Raw genomic sequence first — 12039 nt, 5'->3', positions numbered from 1 at the left:
TTGGTAAATTCTTGAACCTTAGTTCTTTTTATATTTCGTTTTTTATCATCTTTAACTTTTGTTTGTTATTTTGCATGTTTAAGCCACAATATTTGGAATTAGGTTAAAATGCAATTAGTTAAACAAAAAATTGATTTTTAACCATTTCCCTATAGATTCGATCTCACACTTGCACACACTATATTGCAAACGACTTGTGCTCTTGTGAGTACTTTAAAACTCACAACACTATATCAGCATTGTAAGATAAAAATGAAGTTTCTAACATTGCTTTTTTTTTTTTAACAAAGGTTGATCCAAGGGCTTCAGCTTTATGGGATATATACTTGTATATATTTATATTTTCAGCTTTGGGGGCTTTCGCGCGCCACCCACGGCCACCTCGTTGGGCAGCCACCCTCTCTCTTTTCAAATTTTGTTTTTTTTTTTTTTATAAAAATAAAAAATAAAAAAAATTAAGTTTTATTTATTTCTATTTTTAATATATTTCTATTTTTTTTATTAAAATTGACACGTGTCACAATTTTATTAACGCTAAAGTGGTACATAATGGAATCGGTCAAAATTTTTAACGAAATTTGACTCCAAAGAGCGATTTTTAAATTAGGCTAACAACAGGAATATATGAATTAACTTTTATGCCACATGGTGCAATTTGTAATTTTGGTCAACTGAACCAATGGAGCAATTTTTTCTAATTTTTTAGGCCGAAGCTTCAATACACAAATTTAAAATAAGATAAATATATGAAAATGAATTACAAAAATTAAACTCTTTTTAACAAATTTGGTCATGTTTTTAGTCGGAATTATTATAAGCCATCACGCTATTGATAGCCGAGATGATGGTGATAGAGTCACCTTCCAACATCAAATAATTGCAAGCCAAAAGAAGAAGCTAAGTTGAGAGCAAGGGATGCAGCTAAGGTTTCACCGACATTAACATCCACCGAAGCATGTTTCTTTGAATCACTAAACGTAGCAGCTGCCACAGCCTTACCATTGCCTTCGAGAATCCAGTTGGAGGAGGGGAGCAAATAGACTTGATGGGCTGAGAGTTCGTCCATGCCAGAACTTGAGATCTTGAAGAAGATGAAACCAGTTGAGACAAAGCAATGGGATGAGGCTGGATTGCCTTGTGTATAAGTAGATTCCTAGCATGCCAAATTTTATCCATAGCCTTGGCTGCAAGAATCTGAAATTCATGGGCACTATTATGGAGGTCATTTGATACTACTCCAAACTATTATGGAGATGGGACAATTCCATCTTGATTATCCTCATGAATGAATCAAATCAGACTAGAGAAATTTGGGAGAATATCCCAAGCAATTTTTCACAGGAGGTGCTTAAGCCGAAGTTGAAGCTTTAAACTCCATAATTTTTCACAATCAACAGGACAGAGAGGGGCATCCTTGAGAGGAGTTGAATTTATGATCAGCTCATGAGCAGACTTGACTGAAAATCGACCTCAAGGGGCAGGGGCCCAAATTCATTTGTCTGCGGTAGTTCTTTGAGATAAATGAATGTTAAGTACTTGTTGCACAGATGTCATTTAAACCTTTCACAGGAAGAGCATCCCAGGCAAAGTCCTGAGAAGCATGTCAACAATAACTTTGGCTGTGCTACTCTCACAGTTTACAATTGCTATTTCTGCCCCAAAATCCAAATGATTTGCTATAGAGAAGTGAATTTTATGGTAAGACTGACTTGCCAAGTATGGAGCTTCAATTGACAATTGAAGTAGCTTACGTAAACCATTATGCATTTCTCATCATCTTCTCTTCACTTCCCATGCCATTAATCAATAAAGATCTAAGGATTGTACAATAACTATGAAAATCTAATCTTCTTTTCGATATATAAGATAAAGAAAACAAGAAAAATAGTGCTCCTTACAGGTTTGGCAACAAGCCTATCAGAACTAGTTTTCAATAACCACTCCTGGATATATGATTACCACAAAAATCATATGTACAATGAAGTCCACACACTTTAGTAGTCCCTAATCCGTAAAATACAAACCAAACAAGCTTCTTTCTACCAAGAAGCCAAAACTACAGAACACACTTGGCAACCACCCCCCCCCCCCCCCCCCCCCCCCCCCCAAAACAACCAACCAAAAAAAAACAAAACACACACAGAAGACAAGGGCAAAACAATAACAGAAGCTGCCAGAAATTGAAAAGGCCAACTCTCTGGCTGAGTGGAAGATAGCACCATGAATATAGATAACTTAAAAAGGCATATATGTTCATACCTGAAACTCAAAACACAGAGGACCACCACAGAACTTGCACTTTGGAATATCAGCTTTTGATGGCCGGCCACTTGACATGGGCCATAAGGGTTTAGCGCTACCATCCCTGCAATACCTGATATTTTGAAACAAAGATACAAATTTATCCATCATTGAAGGATAAAAAGGAAGTGCATTTGATAAAAAATCTGCAGGGATAAAATAAAAAAAATATGTAGCATATAACGAATAAAAAATATATTATTACTAGCTTATGTGACTTGGCCTGCAATTAAGGATAGGGTTCCAACTGAAGCCTCTATCAGATTACTCATGTAAACATTTGAAGAAAGATATTGATCGATGACACAGAAGCAGCATGTACACAGCAGCAAATTCTTTATATAACAAGGATTTCCTTGAATTTTAAGCTACCATCTTAAAATGAGTAGCAATTAGAAGTTTTTCATTTTTTTTTTTTTTTTTAACTTTTACACTGGTTTGCTTGGCTTCCAAGTAAAGCTTATAAATGTTGTCGAAACTTTATAAGACTTTTATCACTTTTTTGGAAAATAAGGAAGCCCCACAAACAGTTAACCATAATGCCTCCTTGCTTTCATTTTGCCATTCTCCATATGAAGGCCACAGACATGATAAGGGCTGATTAAGGTCCCCTGAAAATTTATGTTCAAAAGTCTTTCTTCTCTTCTTATGTTCCCCAGAACAGGGTTTTTTTTAGTTTTGTTCTTTTATATATATATATATATATATATATATATATATATATATATATATATATATATATATATATATATATATATATATATATATATATATATATATTATTTTTTGGCCAGGAGCCAATGCCAGCTTGACACATGGAAGTTTGTATCCTCAATTAGAAATATCAATAACCTCAACACTTGTTCAGGGGCCTTGGCTATGCACTCCTGGAAAGAGGCCCAACTTTTTTTTTCGTCATCACCCTGTTCATAGACATGGAAATAAGCATGTAAGAGACTTAAACAAGTAGACATTATTCTCGACTACAACAGCACAAACACTAAATACCTCAAAATTGATGTGCGACTTCATTGGGTCATCATTTGTCCTTGGAGACCAATGAATTAGTACATGCGTTACTCTCAACTATTTCTGTGCTGAATTCACTTTCATTCCCAATTATCATCTCATATTCTGCCCATAGAGTGTTGCTTGCAACTGTACAAATGCAAAATCTTTTAGATATAAAATCCTAAAATCCAAATCTAAACATGGACAATATGGCTGATGATAGAGCTCATGTCAATGAACATGTTATGAAGTCTACATATACATGGCACATACAATTCTCTGACAACACAACATATCATGCCAACACTTTGCAGCCAAGAATCTGACTCATCATCTGATCTAACCCGTTAACTGCTCTTATTTCTTTAATATTCAAGTTCAAGTTGCCAGATAAGCAAGGATAAGGTATATGACCACATCACGTAAGTCATAACCATGTTGATGTCATCTAAGATGTAACTGACTTTGTTTTTTAATAATCCAACAGCAAATATAACATATAAATTAATCTCATAGACTTTGTAATTTCCAGCCAAATAATTCTAGAAACCATATACTTTACTGGCCTTTTTGTAAATTTGCTGAAGAAGCTCCATTTTTGTTGGGGCAGTCAGAAGAAATAATCATCCGTTGACAATCAACCTTATGACCAGACCGCCAATGCACGACCTGTAAATATAGGACAGACTTGAAATTTTAGATGTGGATCTTAAGGAAATAATATTTTTTTGGGGCCAAACTACTATTTTATTCCTTAAAATATACACTAGTTTCCAATTTGACCCATGGAATTCAAAAAGTTCCAGTTTAATCCTTCAAATATTTATAATGTTGCAATGTCTTCCTTCCATCAATTAGAGTTAATGGAAGTTGCTGACCTGTTATTCATGTGGCACACTGAAGGCTAAGATGGTATATCACATAATCAACAATGAATAATAGAAATATCTTATATTTCTTTTTTTCTCTATTTTGTCATCTTTTTGTCATCTTATTATTGACAAAATAGAATAACATTTATTTCCTCGCCCTCTCCCTTCCCCATCTCATGCACCACACCCACCCCACTTCTAACTCCCTCCCTATTCATCATCCAAAAACCTACCACCACAAAGTCCCTCTCAAAACCTTAAGAGCTCATTGGTATGAAGGCAAAAGAATATATAAAAAGAACCCAAAAGACTCAATTACCTGGTGTTTCTCTGAGCAATAACGAGCAGTCCTGCAGCTACTACAGAATTTATCTCCTTTCCAAGTACCACACCAACTACAAAGTGCATTAATGTAATATTACTAAAAGTGCATGAATGCATCCAAACAGGTTTCAGCCTCTTCTAGGTATGCAAACATGTAACAGTTAATTGTTGATTCTGATCTTTCAATTGATCACTTTGGTTTATCAAAATCCCGTTGACAACAATTTTTTTTTTAGATAAGTAAACGAGACATCATTGAAAAGTGCAAAAGGTGTAACCCAAGTTAAAAAATAGTAATAAAGAAAATTAAAGACAACATAATTTGGAGATGTGGATGCACTCCTAAGAGGAAAAAATTTTAAGGCCCTTGCAAAAATGTAGCCCTAGAACTGCAATCTTCTTGGTTTCGCATAGATAAATCCATTTAATATTTTTTTTATGAATAATAATAAGTTTTATTGAAGAAAGAGGAATAAATCCATTTAATATATAATATTGGTACTAAGAATAGCTGTTTAAACCAAGCTAATCTTCTATTAGTTGATAACTACAAATCTTACTTTAACACAAGAAATATTTTTTTACAAATTACACTTCTAAAACCTAAAGGACACTTTTTAAAAAAAATCAGTTCTACTTTGTGTACCCACTTCCGAAAAATAAACTCCATACCCGTGTAACGTGCCCCTACCACACGGATCACTTAAATCTGGCTTTCACCAGGGACATGGCCCGTTTGCATTCAATGGGATTCGAACCTTAGACCTGATGGTGATGCCACTAAAGTCCAAGATCTTCACCATTTGAGCCAACACTTAATTCATAACATTCTGCAAACTATAATGTTAATCGGAAAAAGATTATAAATACAATCAAACACGGTGAGAAAACTATCAGCAATAGCATGCAGTGTTTTCTAGAACCAAGAAAGATATAATCCTTATTTTCACTTGAAGGCTAATTCTTTTGTTTTTAGTAGATACAGATCCCATATGAAAATTGGCATGCTGTGCTAAAATCGCTTTCTTTCTAACGAACCAGAAAAAAGGAGAGTTGCCTCAACAAAGAGCCAACACTGAAGCCTGTTATGTTGCATTTGGATGTGTAGATGGAAATATGGGATTTGAATTTCTAAGCCCTAGGCAAATAGATTTTGAAGCACCTTCAAGATGTTATATTCAACCAAAATATATGGCTCGACTTCTATGTTTCACCATAATCTAAAATACACCATTAGAAGTCTTTACCACAATTTTGATTTGGAGACTTAACACAACATGTGCCAAATTCACCCGCTCTTAACGCGTGATCCAAACACAATTTTAGTCAATCTGATTTTAGAGTATAAACCTGAAATTTTAAATTTTATACTAAGGCACATATGACAAAAAAAAAAAATGTAGCCAACCTAAGAAACAGAGATAGAAGTTCTGAAGGGCTGAGCATAATAATATTTGTCACTAGAACAATCAATCAATACGCAACGAAAGAACACATTGAAACTACCTCCAGTTCCAGCGGGTCTGTTGGTCCCATCGTGTCTTGGGGGCTCGCTTCGGTAAAAAGGATTAAAGCGAGGCAATTGGCAACGAAAAACCTTCACACTTTAGAGAACATAACTTGATCAGAAAAGCAATATACGTGTAAGGAATGAGAAAATGTAATTTTTTTTATGAGTAAAACTTTAATTTCAACAAGAAAATGTCATTGTTTGTAGTTAATACAAATGAAAGGAATAATGGAAAATACCTTCTAGAAGGCTTCTCCGGATGGCGTTTCCATTGCTCGTGTTGATCCCGAAGAAGACAGTTCATTGATAAACACATGAAGACAAACAATGTCCGATGAAAAGCATACTCTTTCTCAATTGGTGCATACACCTAGAAACTCAACAGTTAAGAGGTAACTATCATCAACAACTGTTTAGCCAATAAACTCAACAACCTGATTGGCACATGAAAAATTTGTCCATATACATATACCTACATGCTTATAATGTAAATTATACTTTATCGAATCATTTAATAGAGTCTTTCATTCTCAAGATTAAAGCTATCATACTTTCATAAAATCAATAATGTGGAAACTAAATATACATAAAACAATAAAATAGAATCCATTATTGCAAACCTCGAAATAAACTGGCCTCAAATGCCGCAAAATGATTTCTCTCACTTGACCCTCAATCTTACGTTACACAATAAGGATGGAAATTGTGTGCATTAACGGGTAGAGAGAAGAACCATTTTCCTATTCAGTTATAACTCCACTTAGCATCAATTTAGGAGTTTAATTAGAAAGCAACTTCTCTTATTGGCCAATAATATGACAAGTTTAGCATATCAAGATTAGATATCTTATAACTTAATATTATCATTAATATAAGCTGATATTGGCTTATAAAATAAAGTGTGTATATGGGCCAATAAAGTTTTACATATAAGATGAGGAAAAAAAAAACACAAAACAAGAGAAAAGAAACAGACAAGGAGCTCAAAATGCTATACACTTTACAAAGTCATGTGCACATGAATCCAATGAATCATTTTTTTATCCAACACAATCTCATGACATTCCTCATTCATCCACCATAATAGTTAAAGAAATTGTAGTCATCGAATTCAAAAGAGCTTTACCTGAAGCAAGAACTGCAAAGGTTCTCCACAAACATCACAAACACAAGATTTTCCTGATGGCAAATTCATCGGATCTAACCAGGCCTACAAGCACAAAAATATATCACATTTACAGCTCAAAAATGATTTCAAGAATAACCTAAAACAGATTTTCAACAAAGAAACATCTTTTCTATTTTAATTTCCTGTAGAATGAAATAATTATAAGTACCGGTACACCTCCAGCCTTGCTAGGGAACAATTGACGGAGAAGTGACCAATGAGTCTTGGGCTTTTCCACGAAACCTAAAATCACAAATTCTTTTTCTTCCTTATCATCATCATCATCATCATCTTCTTCTTGCTGTTGTTCATTTTCTTCTTCTTCATCATCGTCAAGCGCTGAGATACGGAGCCCCTTTTGCTTTTCCATAGAGTCTCTGCTCATAGCACTACTCTGCTCATTGGCCATTTCAGTGAAAGAGAAAGAGGGGTTAGGGTTTCATGAGAAAAATTCTACAACACTGAGGCCTTGTTTATTTCAGCATAAATGTTTTTTGCCGAAATGTGTTTTCTTCTTTCAGGAAAACTATTTATTTTCTACTGTTTGTTTGCAACTTCAACGGTGGTCCAGAAATATGTTTTCAGCAAAAAATATGTTTTCAAATCTCAAACCCAAAATGATATTGAATCATTCAGATGCCAATCTAACTAAAACCAAAGAATATTTAAAGCCCAATTCACAATTTACTTATTTTAAAAAAATAAAATAAAATAAAAATTAACAATTCACTAAAAATATAAAACTCGATTCACTGAAAAAAGTACACATTAAAGCCCAAAACATTTAAAGATTAACCGGTGGTTAATGGCTAAAACCGCTAACCGCCTAGGCAATTATTGCATTTTACCAACCGCTAACCGCCTAGGCGAAGGCGTTTATTTTTATAACTGCCGTTTAGCGGTTATTGAGTAAATAACCAACGGTTGTATAACCGCTTTTCAATTTGAGTTTTGGACCCATTTTGGGCAGGTTTTGGCCCGTTTTGGCCAGTTTTAGTGCAGGTTATAAATCTAAAATCCAAAACTACTACAAATCCAAATCCAAATACAAATACAAATCCAAATAACCAAATACAAACAATGGTTCAAGCACAGGTCAAGTAATGGGTTACAAAATATAAGTTACTGAAAAATAAAAAATAAAAAATTCAAATCCTGCGTCTTACTTCTGTTAGGGAAGCAAAACATCTTAGGTCTTCAGTTAACCAAATTCAATAGGGAAGCTAGCAGAATACTTGTGATTATCAAACAAATTTTCTTCTATAATAAGGAAAAAAAAAAAGTTGCTTTCAGTTCAAGAAGAAACGGTATTTCTCTCTTCACACCTACCAATTAGTTGCCTTGTTCGTCCATTTAATTAGCCGAATTGCATACAAGAAATGGTTATAATGTGTACCATTTTCTTTCAAATCAGCCTTATAAATGGCACACCCACCTTCCATATATAAGTCCTATTCAGCAAACAACTAAAACCCATTTCCTAAATCACATTGTTTCCAAACAATTCGTAGAAAAAATGAATTTTTTTATCGCATGATAAACAGTACTAAACCAAAAAAATAAAATCCAAACAAATAAGCATCTGCTATAAAGAAAAAAAGTGAGAGAAAGAGTGGAGATTATAGAGAATCTTAAGACTTGAGACTACAGAGTAGCAGGCTAGTAGCGGCGAAGACGTGCGGCGGCGGAAACGAGCCAAGCTGGCAGAGAGGAACGGCACTAGAGAGGCTAAAGGTAGAGGGGCGAGGCAGGCGAGCGGCAGCAAGGTGAGGAGGAAATGAAGAATGAAATGAAAGTGACGAAACCTGAAAACTAAAAGAAGCTTATGTTTATAAATAGTCCAAAACGGCGTCGTTTTGGGCTTCAGCAATGACGCCCTCTCCTAGGTTTTTAAGTTTATATATATAAGCGGTTGGCGGTTATTAACCGCTTTTTCCAAACCTTAAGCGGTTGGCGGTTATTAACCGCTTTTTCCAAACCTTATAACCGCCTCCGCCTAGGTAATTAGCAGTTATTTATAACCGCTTTTGAAAGCGATTAGTGATTTTAAAGCGATTATAACTACTTCGCTTGTACACCCCTAATTAATAAGCATAAGAATTCTCATATCTTATTAACTGAAAATAATAGTGAATAACCCATATTCTAATCCAACTTAAACCAAAGAATACTAAAAATAGATATTAATTCACTAAACATAGCACATAATCAACCCCAAAAAAAATTTTCTTTTTTTTTTGAATGTTAAGAAGTACAAGGATTTCAAATCTCATAAACCCAAAATGATATTAAATCATCCAGATTCCAATCTAACTTACACCAAAGAATACTAAAAACTTAATAATTCACTAAAAATAGCACATATTCAAGCCCAAAACATTCAAAAATTAATAAACAAATCAACATTTCCTTCTGTCAACAAAAAAAAAAATAACTAAGTACACACAGAATAGTTCTCAGGCCAGCACAGATCAGAGTCTTAAACGTAAAAGCCAATCAAATAACTTCAACAAGCAAAAAAAAAAAAAAAAAGAAAGTTGGTACCTCTGGCTCAGAAGCGATCAAAGGGCATGACGGGGAGACTTGGGTAAGTTTTGACGGGGGAGAGGAAAAGCCAGTGAGAAAGCAGGGTTTCTTGGAGACCAAACAACTCCACTTTATATCATACCAGCCGATGTTATGTTGAACAATGCGTGCTGCCCAAGTGACGGAGAAGAATAAGAAATTGATAGGAAAGCAAACAGCAACAAGAAAAAGATAAATGCAATTGAATTTGGAAAAACTAACTCGATTCATGTGAAAAACAGAATTTCAGAAAAACTATTATATCAACGTACCGGCTACTCGAAAAGGTAGAACAAGAAAGAAGGAACAAAATCTGCGGGAGAATAGGCTAAGGCCTGAGGGGTTGTCTAAGAGTTCCCTTTTTTGTTTTGTTCTTTTTCTTTTTAATGTCCAACGCGGCTAGGGTTCAACAAGCGTCTTGTAAAAACGTGTATTTACATTAATCTGTTCTTTTTACCATTTTGGTCACACTATTTTTTTTTTACTGTCCTTTAGACCGGTTAAATGAGAATTTCGAGAAAACAAACAAATTTTTATACGAGTTACAAATCAAATACAAACATGTTAAGAGTTGAAGGGTCGGATTCTCAATACGACCTAAACCTGACACAAATCTAACAGAAAATTAACGAGTTAGGTTTGAAGGGTCTGACACATTTAATTAAATTGGTTAAATTAGAACTAATATATATAGTCTTATATTCATGTCTCAATACAAATCGAACTCAACACGCAAACATAAATTGTCACTTTGAAGAGATATAGGACATGTCACTCTAGCAACTTCTCCAACAATCCCCAAATCGTGGCGTTTGAATCATGGAAAATGCTAGACATCAGCCCAAAACAAAATTACTTATGTAAGAAAATTTACCCAACTTCTCTCATAAGAAAAGGTGGTCGGCCATCAAACCGAACTTTTCCAAAGCCTTCAAGGTGATTGCGATCATCCCAGATGGCTTATTAGGAGGTGAACATGACTAGCCTCGTGTGATGGTCAAGATGGGGCCGACGAGGAGAAACAATTTCTTTTTGGCTGACATCCACATCTAGGAGAAAGGAGCTTGAAGAGTAAAATAGGAATGTATATAGCATTACTCTTACAACAAATTTCGGGATTAACTTACGAAATGGATCAAACAAATTAAGCATAATTAAGAAGAAGACCAATAGTATTTTATAACTCACTTTTGAAGGAAAATATGTACTAGTCCTCCATTTTGAAGAAAATTAAGAGATCCATTTTGATATTCTTCAAGCTCTCAAGATCACTGCAAAACAACTAAAATTTTTTGGGGGTCTCACTCTAATGACTAAATTAGCTTTTGAGAGAAAAATATGCTTAATGCATTAAATAATCAATCTGTCATTTATACCTAGGGTATGGACTTATTTATAGACAAAAAAGTGAAGTCAAACCTGAATTAGGTTTACTACTACTACTTAAACTAGGAGTGTCTGGTGTTTGATTTGGTATGGGAGTCTTATCCCCATTCAACTGGGAGTTGGACTATTGACCAGATTCTTCAAGGAGTCTTTATTAGACTCTGATTGGGACTACTACCACAGTTCAACTTGGAGTTGGATTATTCCCAATAGTTATTCCACAATTCCATTATCTAAGGCATACTCGGATAATAGGAATTTTATGTCTTCCAAGATTTGCCTTAGGATTTTCTCACATCCTTGTTTTCTCTGCATGGTTGTCTCTTTGCATTTGCCTTATGGTTTTCTCCATTTCTTGTTCTCTGCACTTACACAGTTATGAAAGGCTACATACTAACATATTAATAAAAGTAAGCACTTTCACTTATTATTTATCTCGGCAAAACCTTCCAGCACTATTCTCATGAAGGAATAAGTTTTGGCTTCCAATAATAAAGCATTCAAGAGATAATACTTATCTCATTCAAACTTTTGTTTTTTCTCATAAAACCAATGGTCATAAATTTTTACAATCCTCAGAATTGCGGAAGGCATGTATTTGAATGGAAAGTCACAAAAAAAGACAATAAACAGCTAAAATTGCTAACTACTACTAACACCAATGAAAGGAAGAACGTAAACTTATCTAGCACGCCCGGTGAAGATCACCCCATCCGTACATGGTACATGGATTCAAGGTCAAACATAAAAATAAATCTCTTTGACCATATGGTTAACTCCTATAATAGTAAGTCCATTGTCATTATCCCACATATACCGGTGTATAATGTCATATGATGCAATTTAAGATTCACTATCTTTTACATACATACATTTACAAACTCATCATTTTCATTATCTTA

The 12039-nt window shown here is 34.4% G+C and overlaps 1 pseudogene; it reads right to left on the bottom strand.

The window, feature by feature from the left end:
* Positions 1 to 753: 753 nt before the first annotated feature.
* LOC133863606 (uncharacterized) lies at positions 754 to 10142 on the bottom strand (annotated as a pseudogene).
* Positions 10143 to 12039: the final 1897 nt, after the last annotated feature.

This window comes from Alnus glutinosa, chromosome 3, assembly GCF_958979055.1.
Source record: "Alnus glutinosa chromosome 3, dhAlnGlut1.1, whole genome shotgun sequence".
NCBI classification, from domain to species: domain Eukaryota; kingdom Viridiplantae; phylum Streptophyta; class Magnoliopsida; order Fagales; family Betulaceae; genus Alnus; species Alnus glutinosa.
The sequence above is the reverse complement of the archived record's forward strand: the minus strand, read 5'-3'. Positions and strand labels throughout refer to the sequence as shown.